This window comes from Montipora capricornis, chromosome 4 (assembly GCF_036669925.1).
Source record: "Montipora capricornis isolate CH-2021 chromosome 4, ASM3666992v2, whole genome shotgun sequence".
In the NCBI taxonomy this organism is placed as follows: Eukaryota; Metazoa; Cnidaria; class Anthozoa; order Scleractinia; family Acroporidae; genus Montipora; species Montipora capricornis.
Genome location: NC_090886.1, coordinates 16,400,519 through 16,409,881, shown reverse-complemented (window position 1 = coordinate 16,409,881; position 9,363 = coordinate 16,400,519). Strand labels below are relative to the sequence as shown.

General features: G+C 39.5%; 21 non-coding genes across 21 annotated transcripts; all 21 read left to right on the top strand.

Moving 5' to 3' along the window:
- Nucleotides 1-1,781: 1,781 nt before the first annotated feature.
- Trnae-uuc (transfer RNA glutamic acid (anticodon UUC)) lies at nt 1,782-1,854 on the top strand. Its single transcript has one exon. It is a non-coding gene; the product is annotated as a tRNA-Glu (tRNA).
- A 367-nt stretch (nt 1,855-2,221) lies between these two features.
- On the top strand, nt 2,222-2,294 carry Trnak-uuu (transfer RNA lysine (anticodon UUU)). Its single transcript has one exon. It is a non-coding gene; the product is annotated as a tRNA-Lys (tRNA).
- Nucleotides 2,295-2,441: 147 nt separating this feature from the next.
- Trnak-uuu (transfer RNA lysine (anticodon UUU)) lies at nt 2,442-2,513 on the top strand. Its single transcript has one exon. It is a non-coding gene; the product is annotated as a tRNA-Lys (tRNA).
- Nucleotides 2,514-2,659: 146 nt separating this feature from the next.
- Trnak-uuu (transfer RNA lysine (anticodon UUU)) lies at nt 2,660-2,732 on the top strand. Its single transcript has one exon. It is a non-coding gene; the product is annotated as a tRNA-Lys (tRNA).
- Nucleotides 2,733-2,879: 147 nt separating this feature from the next.
- Trnak-uuu (transfer RNA lysine (anticodon UUU)) lies at nt 2,880-2,952 on the top strand. The gene has a single exon. It is a non-coding gene; the product is annotated as a tRNA-Lys (tRNA).
- A 720-nt stretch (nt 2,953-3,672) lies between these two features.
- Nucleotides 3,673-3,745, top strand: Trnak-uuu (transfer RNA lysine (anticodon UUU)). Its single transcript has one exon. It is a non-coding gene; the product is annotated as a tRNA-Lys (tRNA).
- A 214-nt stretch (nt 3,746-3,959) lies between these two features.
- Nucleotides 3,960-4,032, top strand: Trnak-uuu (transfer RNA lysine (anticodon UUU)). Its single transcript has one exon. It is a non-coding gene; the product is annotated as a tRNA-Lys (tRNA).
- Nucleotides 4,033-4,179: 147 nt separating this feature from the next.
- Trnak-uuu (transfer RNA lysine (anticodon UUU)) lies at nt 4,180-4,252 on the top strand. The gene has a single exon. It is a non-coding gene; the product is annotated as a tRNA-Lys (tRNA).
- A 147-nt stretch (nt 4,253-4,399) lies between these two features.
- On the top strand, nt 4,400-4,472 carry Trnak-uuu (transfer RNA lysine (anticodon UUU)). Its single transcript has one exon. It is a non-coding gene; the product is annotated as a tRNA-Lys (tRNA).
- A 639-nt stretch (nt 4,473-5,111) lies between these two features.
- Nucleotides 5,112-5,184, top strand: Trnak-uuu (transfer RNA lysine (anticodon UUU)). The gene has a single exon. It is a non-coding gene; the product is annotated as a tRNA-Lys (tRNA).
- Nucleotides 5,185-5,398: 214 nt separating this feature from the next.
- On the top strand, nt 5,399-5,471 carry Trnak-uuu (transfer RNA lysine (anticodon UUU)). The gene has a single exon. It is a non-coding gene; the product is annotated as a tRNA-Lys (tRNA).
- A 134-nt stretch (nt 5,472-5,605) lies between these two features.
- Trnak-uuu (transfer RNA lysine (anticodon UUU)) lies at nt 5,606-5,678 on the top strand. Its single transcript has one exon. It is a non-coding gene; the product is annotated as a tRNA-Lys (tRNA).
- Nucleotides 5,679-5,892: 214 nt separating this feature from the next.
- Nucleotides 5,893-5,965, top strand: Trnak-uuu (transfer RNA lysine (anticodon UUU)). Its single transcript has one exon. It is a non-coding gene; the product is annotated as a tRNA-Lys (tRNA).
- A 214-nt stretch (nt 5,966-6,179) lies between these two features.
- On the top strand, nt 6,180-6,252 carry Trnak-uuu (transfer RNA lysine (anticodon UUU)). The gene has a single exon. It is a non-coding gene; the product is annotated as a tRNA-Lys (tRNA).
- Nucleotides 6,253-6,399: 147 nt separating this feature from the next.
- Trnak-uuu (transfer RNA lysine (anticodon UUU)) lies at nt 6,400-6,472 on the top strand. The gene has a single exon. It is a non-coding gene; the product is annotated as a tRNA-Lys (tRNA).
- Nucleotides 6,473-6,619: 147 nt separating this feature from the next.
- On the top strand, nt 6,620-6,692 carry Trnak-uuu (transfer RNA lysine (anticodon UUU)). Its single transcript has one exon. It is a non-coding gene; the product is annotated as a tRNA-Lys (tRNA).
- Nucleotides 6,693-6,906: 214 nt separating this feature from the next.
- Nucleotides 6,907-6,979, top strand: Trnak-uuu (transfer RNA lysine (anticodon UUU)). The gene has a single exon. It is a non-coding gene; the product is annotated as a tRNA-Lys (tRNA).
- A 410-nt stretch (nt 6,980-7,389) lies between these two features.
- Nucleotides 7,390-7,462, top strand: Trnak-uuu (transfer RNA lysine (anticodon UUU)). The gene has a single exon. It is a non-coding gene; the product is annotated as a tRNA-Lys (tRNA).
- A 501-nt stretch (nt 7,463-7,963) lies between these two features.
- Trnak-uuu (transfer RNA lysine (anticodon UUU)) lies at nt 7,964-8,036 on the top strand. Its single transcript has one exon. It is a non-coding gene; the product is annotated as a tRNA-Lys (tRNA).
- A 147-nt stretch (nt 8,037-8,183) lies between these two features.
- Nucleotides 8,184-8,256, top strand: Trnak-uuu (transfer RNA lysine (anticodon UUU)). Its single transcript has one exon. It is a non-coding gene; the product is annotated as a tRNA-Lys (tRNA).
- Nucleotides 8,257-8,401: 145 nt separating this feature from the next.
- Trnak-uuu (transfer RNA lysine (anticodon UUU)) lies at nt 8,402-8,474 on the top strand. The gene has a single exon. It is a non-coding gene; the product is annotated as a tRNA-Lys (tRNA).
- The last annotated feature ends 889 nt before the right edge of the window (nt 8,475-9,363 follow it).

Here is a 9,363-nt window from a genome sequence, read left to right as displayed (position 1 = left end):
TTCCCAGGGTCTCTCTTCTCTGCCTCCATTGTCGTTGAGAGAAGACCCTGGTTCACGCTGGTCACGTGGCACTCGTCGACAAACATTTTTCCACTAGGGTAGTGTTTTCGTTATATTTTGATCCCGCAACCGCACCTGGGCGAAAAAATATTCGTTTAACAAGGCATTTCTAAAATAAAAAGGTCAAAAGAGCTGATGTTATATTCCCACAGGAGATGAATTCCCACAAAAGCGGTCAAACTAAAAGCAAGAGCTTTTGTGATCGACAAGACGACTTCAATGTCGAGCGGCGATTGACGTTCCCTTTAAAAAAAAATTAATTTCGTTAGTAGCCGAAGTTTCTTTTTCAGAACAAACACTAACATAAAAGAATACACCAAACACTACGTTTGCTTGATAAAAATGTCTCTTTTATTTTACTGCGACTAAAAATATACACGCTATTAAAGCGCGGTGCAGTGGTAAAAAAAATCTTAACGACATCGACAATTTACACGAAGTTGTTGAAATATAAATATCATAAGTCAAACGGTCAACTCGCTGTACAAGATTGCGACCTTAGCAATCACGTTGTTTAACTTTCGAAAGAAAAACGAAAATCAAAGAACAAAATGAAATACCTGCACATGCAAATACAGTTTGATTTGATGGATTTGAGGTCGATATGTGACTCGAGAACTTAAATAACAACACACCGGCTGATCGCTGAACATGTTTGTTTTCCATGGATAACCGTTTCGCTTGTTTTCTTGCACGACAAAATCTTCTTTCCTTTAAAATTGTCGCAAACTATTAGCATTCTTCGTTGATCCGGACCTTCACACGGATGAAAACTTGAATAACGTGAGGATATTTTCTGTGGCGTCTGATCGATTTGACCACAACTTTTTTTCTTTCACATCGGGTTCCATATGTGTAGTACATAAAATACTGCTGTCAAACGTTTTGTCAATGGTTATCTGGCCACAAAATCAATTGCGTGCTGATTCCCTTCTTTGCAATGTCAACAAAGCCTACATTACCACCCATCCCCTAACACACATTTCGCCAACCTCCCAGATTCTGGGAGACACGTGACCAGCGTGAACCAGGGTCTTCTCTCAACGACAATGGAGGCAGAGAAGAGAGACCCTGGGAACGAGGTTGACAGCAAAAATACAGGTGTTTCGATGAGCTGGCTGGGAAATTTTGTTATTGATAGAGGTTTTGCCTGGGAATTACTGACTTTTTCTAGCATTTCAACCCGAGCTGGCTTCAGAAACTCCGAAGACTGAGGACGACTAAGAAAAAAAAACCCTTCCCTCTCCCAGAGAGTAGTCACAAACGTATGACGGCTGGTCAGAGTGATTGCGCTTGCGGAAAAAAACCCTGTTTTGTCCCGGTTTTGTCGCTTTTGTTCGGTCGTTTTGGCTCGAGGGATTTGAAAGCGTGCGGAACTCCTGGCTGGGAAATAAATTTGATCAGCTGGCTGGGAAACCAACCAATTTTATCTAGCTGGCTGAAAAATTTCTTGTGTGTCTTGCTGGGAAAAAGGAACAGATAATGTTTTCCCAGCAACACCGAAAGACACCTGAAAATGCCTTAATAACATTTATTTTCATTAACTGGGGTATAATAATACATTTTACAACAAATTGGTCGTTGGGTGCCCCTGATCTTTGTTTAGTTTTAATGCTGGTTACGGGGAAAAGATGTTCATTTCTAACTAACAGCTATTAAAATAGATAAAACACAGCTAAAGCGGTAGGATCCTGTGTCTGGCTCCTGGGAAGTGGATATTAGCCCGGTTAGCTCAGTCGGTAGAGCATCAGACTTTCAATCTGAGGGTCATGGGTTCAAAACCCATATCGGGCGAATTACTAAAATCATCGCCAATCTTTGTTTAGTTTTAATGCTGGTCACGGGGAAAAAATGTCCATTTCTAACTAACAGCTATTAAAATAGCTAAAACACAGCTAAAGCGGTACGATCCTGTGTCTGGCTCTTGGGAAGTGGATATGAGCGCGGTTAGCTAATTCGGTAGAGCATCAGACTTTTAATCTGAGGGTCATGGGTTCAAGTCCCATATCGGGCGAATTACTAAAATCATCGGCAATCTTTGTTTAGTTTTAATGCTGGTTACGGGGAAAAAATGTCCATTTCTAACTAACAGCTATTAAAATAGCTAAAACACAGCTAAAGCGGTACGATCCTGTGTCTGGCTCCTGGGAAGTGGATATGAGCCCGGTTAGCTCAGTCGGTAGAGCATCAGACTTTTAATCTGAGGGTCATGGGTTTAAATCCCATATCGGGCGAATTAATAAAATCATCGGCAATCTTTGTTTAGTTTTAATGCTGGTTACGGGGAAAAAATGTCCATTTCTAACTAACAGCTATTAAAATAACTAAAACACAGCTAAAGCGGTACGATCCTGTGTCTGGTTCCTGGTAAGTGGTTATGAGCCCGGTTAGCTCAGTCGGTAGAGCATCAGACTTTTAATCTGAGGGTCATGGGTCAAGTCTCATATCGGGCGAATTAATAAAACACTCGGCAATTTTTCTTTAGTTTTAGTGCTGGTTACGGGGAAAAATGTCCATTTCTAACTAACAGCTATTAAAATAGCTAAAACACAGCTAAAGCGGTACGATCCTGTGTCTGGCTCCTGGGAAGTGGATCTGAGCCTGGTTAGCTCAGTCAGTAGAGCATCAGACTTTTAATCTGAGGGTCATGGGTTCAAGTCCCATATCGGGCGAATTACTAAAATCATCGGCAATCTTTGTTTAGTTTTAATGCTGGTTACGGGGAAAAAATGTCCATTTCTAACTAACAGCTATTAAAATAGATAAAACACAGCTAAAGCGGTACGATCCTGTGTCTGGCTCCTGGGAAGTGGATATGAGCCCGGTTAGCTCAGTCGGTAGAGCATCAGACTTTTAATCTGAGGGTCATGGGTTCAAGTCCCATATCGGGCGAGCATCAGACTTTTAATCTGAGGGTCATGGGTTTAAATCCCATATCGGGCGAATTAATAAAATCATGCTAACTTTTTGTTTAGTTTTAATGCTGGATATGCAGAAGAAATTTCCATTTCTAGCTAACAGGTATTTTGACTATATTCTTTCATGTTTTTCTTCGTTGTGGTTAAAATGGTCTACTGAAGAAGAGGAAAGAACATATTAAGCCGGACAAAATTCAAAACAAAGCTAAAACGGCAGGAACATGTGTCTCTCCCGGGAAGTAAATATGACCCCGGCTAGCTCAGTCAGTAGAGCATCAAACTTTTAATCTGAGGGTCATGGGTTCAAGTCCCATATCGGGCGAATTACTAAAATCATCGGCAATCTTTGTTTAGGGTGTGTTCGATTGACCGTATTCCGGAATAGGATTACATGGAATATAAGTTTAAAATCCTTCGTTTTTACGGAGATTCACGTTAAAGTTGTCACACATCTGCTAAAATGCTATTTTAAACATATTTTTATTGTCCTTGTTGCTTCGAAACGCGCCAAACATACCGTTTTCATCATCACTTCACGTATTCTTATTCCGGAATAGGGTCAATCGAACGCGCCCTTAGTTTTAATGCTGGTTACGGGGAAGAAATGTCCATTTCTAACTAAAAGGTATTAAAATAGCTAAAACACAGCTAAAGAGATACGAACCTGTTTCTTGCTCATGGGAAGTGGATATGAGCCCGGTTAGCTCAGTCGGTAGAGCATCAGACTTTTAATCTGAGGGTCATGGGTTCAAGTCCCATATCGGTCGAATAAATGAAATGATCGGCAACCTTTGTTTAATTTTAATGCTGGTTACCAAGAAGAATTTTCAATTTGTAATATTTACTCTTTTCTTTCATAATTTTCTTCGTTGTAGTAAAAATGGTCTACTGAAATAAAGGAAATAATATATTAAGCTGGACGAAATTCAAAACACAGCTAAAACGGTACGAACCTGTGTCTCGCCCGGGACGTAAATATGAGCCCGGTTAGCTCAGTCGGTAGAGCATCAGACTTTTAATCTGAGGGTCATGGGTTCAAGTCCCATATCGGGCGAATTACTATAATCATCGGCAATCTTTGTTTAGTTTTACTGCTGGTTACGGGGGAAAAATGTCCATTTCTAACTAACACCTATTAAAAAAGCTAAAACAGAGCTAAAGCGGTACGATCCTGTGTTTGGCTCCTGGGAAGTGGATATGAGTCCGGTTAGCTCAGTCGGTAGAGCATCAGACTTTTAATCTGAGGGTCATGGGTTTAAGTCCCATATCGGGCGAATTACTAAAATCATCGGCAATCTTTGTTTAGTTTTAATGCTGGTTACAGGGAAAAAAGGTCCATTTCCAACTAATAGCTATTAAAATAGCTAAAACACAGCTAAAGCGGTAAGATCCTGTGTGTGGCTCCTGGGAAGTGGGTATGAGCCCGGTTAGCTCAGTCGGTAGAGTATCAGACTTTTAATCTGAGGGTCATGGGTTCAAGTCCCATATCGGGCGAATTAAAAAAACCATCGGCAATCTTTGTTTAGTTTTAATGCTGGTTACGGGGAAAAAATGTCCATTTCTAACTAACAGCTATTAAAATAGATAAAACACAGCTAAAGCGGTACGATCCTGTGTCTGGTTCCTGGAAAGTGGATATGGTATGACTTTTAATCTGAAGGTCATGGGTTCAAATCCCATATCGGGCGAATTAATAAAATCATGCTTATTTTTTTGTTTAGTTTTAATGCTGGATACGCAGAAGAAATTTCCATTTCTAGCTAACAGGTATTTTGACTATATTCTTTCATGTTTTTCTTCGTTGTGGTTAAAATGGTCTACTGAAGAAGAGGAAAGAACATATTAAGCCGGACAAAATTCAAAACAAAGCTAAAACGGCAGGAACATGTGTCTCTCCCGGGAAGTAAATATGACCCCGGCTAGCTCAGTCAGTAGAGCATCAAACTTTTAATCTGAGGGTCATGGGTTCAAGTCCCATATCGGGCGAATTACTAAAATCATCGGCAATCTTTGTTTAGTTTTAATGCTGGTTACGGGGAAGAAATGTCCATTTCTAACTAAAAGGTATTAAAATAGCTAAAACACAGCTAAAGCGATACGATCCTGTGTCTGGCTCCTGGGAAGTGGATATGAGCCCGGTTAGCTCAGTCGGTAGAGCATCAGACTTTTAATCTGAGGGTCATGGGTTCAAGTCCCATATCGAGCGAATTAATGAAATGATCGGCAACCTTTGTTTAATTTTAATGCTGGTTACCAAGAAGAATTTTCCATTTGTAATATTTACTCTTTTCTTTCATAATTTTCTTCGTTGTAGTAAAAATGGTCTACTGAAGTAAAGGAAATAATATATTAAGCTGGACAAAATTCAAAACACAGCTAAAACGGTACGAACCTGTGTCTCGCCCGGGACGTAAATATGAGCCCGGTTAGCTCAGTCGGTAGAGCATCAGACTTTTAATCTGAGGGTCATGGGTTCAAGTCCCATATCGGGCGAATTAGTAAAATCGTCGGCAATCTTTGTTTAGTTTTAATAAAAAATGTCCATTTCTAACTAACAGCTATTAAAATAGCTAAAACACAGCTAAAGCTGTACGATCCTGTGTCTGGCTCCTGGGAAGTGGATATGAGCCTGGTTAGCTCAGTCGGTAGAGCATCAGACTTTTAATCTGAGGGTCATGGGTTCAAGTCCCATATCGGGCGAATTACTAAAATCATCGGCAATCTTTGTTTAGTTTTAATGCTGGTTACCAAGAAGAATTTTCCATTTCTAATTTTTACTCTTTTCTTTCATAATTTTCTTCGTTGTGGTAAAAGTGGTCTACTGAAGTAAAGGAAATAATATATTAGGATGGACAAAATTCAAAACACAGCGAAAACGGTACGAACCTGTGTCTCGCCCGGGACATAAATATGAGCCCGGTTAAATCAGTCGGTAGAGCATCAGACTTTTAATCTGAGGGTCATGGGTTCAAGTCCCATATCGGGCGAATTAATAAAATCATTGGCAATCTTTGTTTAATTTTAATGCTGGTTACCAAGAAGAATTTTCCATTTCTAATTTTTACTCTTTTTTTTCATAATTTTCTTCGTTGTGGTAAAAGTGGTCTACTGAAGTAAAGGAAATAATATATTAGGATGGACAAAATTCAAAACACAGCGAAAACGGTACGAAGCTGTGTCTCTCCCGGGACGTAAATATTAGCCCAGTTAGCTCAGTCGGTAGAGCATCAGACTTTTAATCTGAGGGTCATGGGTTCAAGTCCCATATCGGGCGAATTACTAAAATCATCGGCAATCTTTGTTTAGTTTTAATGCTGGTTACGGGGAAAAAATGTCCATTTCTAACTAACAGCTATTAAAATAGCTAAAACACAGCTAAAGCGGTACGATCCTGTGTCTGGCTCCCTGGAAGTGGATATGAGCCCGGTTAGCTCAGTCGGTAGAGCATCAGACTTTTAATCTGAGGGTCATGGGTTCAAGTCCCATATCGGGCGAATTACTAAAATCATCGGCAATCTTTGTTTAGTTTTAATGCTGATCACGGGGAAAAAATGTCCATTTCTAACTAACAGCTATTAAAATAGCTAAAACACAGCTAAAGCGGTACGATCCTGTGTCTGGCTCCTGGGAAGTGGATATGAGCCCGGTTAGCTCAGTCGGTAGAGCATCAGACTTTTAATCTGAGGGTCATGGGTTCAAGTCCCATATCGGGCGAATTAATGAAATGATCGGCAACCTTTGTTTAATTTTAATGCTGGTTACCAAGAAGAATTTTCAATTTGTAATATTTACTCTTTTCTTTCATAATTTTCTTCGTTGTAGTAAAAATGGTCTACTGAAGTAAAGGAAATAATATATTAAGCTGGACGAAATTCAAAACACAGCTAAAACGGTACGAACCTGTGTCTCGCCCGGGACGTAAATATGAGCCCGGTTAGCTCAGTCGGTAGAGCATCAGACTTTTAATCTGAGGGTCATGGGTTCAAGTCCCATATCGGGCGAATTACTAAAATCATCGGCAATCTTTGTTTAGTTTTAATGCTGGTTACGGGGAAAAAATGTCCATTTCTAACTAACAGCTATTAAAATAGCTAAAACACAGCTAAGGCGGTACGATCCTGTGTCTGGCTCCTGGGAAGTGGATATGAGCCCGGTTAGCTCAGTCGAGGGTCATGGGTTTAAGTCCCATATCGGGCGAATTACTAAAATCATCGGCAATCTTTGTTTAGTTTTAATGCTGGTTACCAAGGAGAATTTTCCATTTCTAATTTTTACTCTTTTTTTTCATAATGTTCTTCGTTATGGTAAAAGTGGTCTACTGAAGTAAAGGAAATAATATATTTGGATGGACAAAATTCAAAACACAGCTAAAACGGTAGGAACCTGTGTCTCGCCCGGGACGTAAATATGAGCCCGGTTAGCTCAGTCGGTAGAGCATCAGACTTTTAATCTGAGGGTCATGGGTTCAAGTCCCATATCGGGCGAATTAATAAAATCATCGGCAATCTTTGTTTAATTTTAATGCTGGTTACCAAGAAGAATTTTCCATTTCTAATTTTTACTCTTTTCTTTCATAATTTTCTTCGTTGTGGTAAAAGTGGTCTACTGAAGTAAAGGAAATAATATATTAGGATGGACAAAATTCAAAACACAGCGAAAACGGTACGAACCTGTGTCTCGCCCGGGACATAAATATGAGCCCGGTTAAATCAGTCGGTAGAGCATCAGACTTTTAATCTGAGGGTCATGGGTTCAAGTCCCATATCTGGCGAATTAATAAAATCATTGGCAATCTTTGTTTAGTTTTAATGCTGGTTACCAAGAAGAATTTTCCATTTGTAATATTTACTCTTTTCTTTCATAATTTTCTTCGTTGTAGTAAAAATGGTCTACTGAAGTAAAGGAAATAATATATTAAGCTGGACGAAATTCAAAACACAGCTAAAACGGTACGAACCTGTGTCTCGCCCGGGTCGTAAATATGAGCCCAGTTAGCTCAGTCGGTAGGGCATCAGACTTTTAATCTGAGGGTCATGGGTTCAAGTCCCATAGCGGGCGAATTACTATAATCATCGGCAATCTTTGTTTAGTTTTAATGCTGGTTACGGGGAAAAAATGTCCATTTCTAACTAACAGCTATTAAAATAGCTAAAACACAGCTAAAGCGGTACGATCCTGTGTCTGGCTCCTGGGAAGTGGATATGAGCCCGGTTAGCTCAGTCGGTAGAGCATCAGACTTTTAATCTGAGGGTCATGGGTTCAAGTCCCATATCGGGCGAATTACTAAAATCATCGGCAATCTTTGTTTAGTTTTAATGCTGGTTACGGGGAAAAAATGTCCATTTCTAACTAACAGCTATTAAAATAGCTAAAACACCGCGAAAACGGTACGAACCTGTGTCTCGCCCGGGACGTAAATATGAGCCCGGTTAGCTCAGTCGGTAGAGCATCAGACTTTTAATCTGAGGGTCATGGGTTCAAGTCCCATATCGGGCGAATTAATAAAATCATTGGCAATCTTTGTTTAGTTTTAATGCTGGTTACGCAGAAGAAATTTCCATTTTTAACTAACAGCTATTTTGACTCGATTGTTTCATGTGTTTCGTCATTGTGTCGTCAAAATGGTCTACTGAAGCAAAGGAAATAATATATTAAGCTGGACAAAATTCAAAACGTAACAGGAGAGATTTTGAAAATGAATTGATTAAAAAGTTAAACGCTAAAAGAAATTTAAAACACATTATAAAAGTGAACGACGTTTCGGCGCGACGTTACGCCATTATCAAGTTAAAAAGTAAAAGAGTGCGAGGTGTAAAATGAATATATAATATTTGAAAAAAATATATTAAATATTCGCGGGTCCTATGGGTATAATCCCCAAGGTAAGAAACACAAAAAGGTAAAAATAATAATAAATAAATAAATGTACGGTAGTGTCACGTGAACAGATTGGCGCGAATGAAGTCAGCTTGCGTGTTAGGAGAAGGCTTGATGTCCTTTATGTACAACGTCTCGTACACTAAACAATCAAACTTGCTGTTGCATTTCCTCAGAACTTTGAAAAGGTAATCAGTCTTTGTTCTGTTGTTGCCATGCTGTGTTTCAAGGTGTTTCCCAATAGCTGAATGACGGTGTTCACTTATGCGTTGATGTAAGTGTCGGGCAGTATACCCGACATAATTTGCATCGCACAAATCACATTGAAATAAGCATACAACGCATTGAGTGTCATAAGGGTCATGGGTTCAAGTCCCATATCGGGCGAATTACTAAAATCATCGGCAATCTTTGTTTAGTTTTAATGCTGGTTACGGGGAAAAAATGTCCATTTCTAACTAACAGCTATTAAAATAGCTAAAACACAGCTAAAGCGGTACGATCCTGT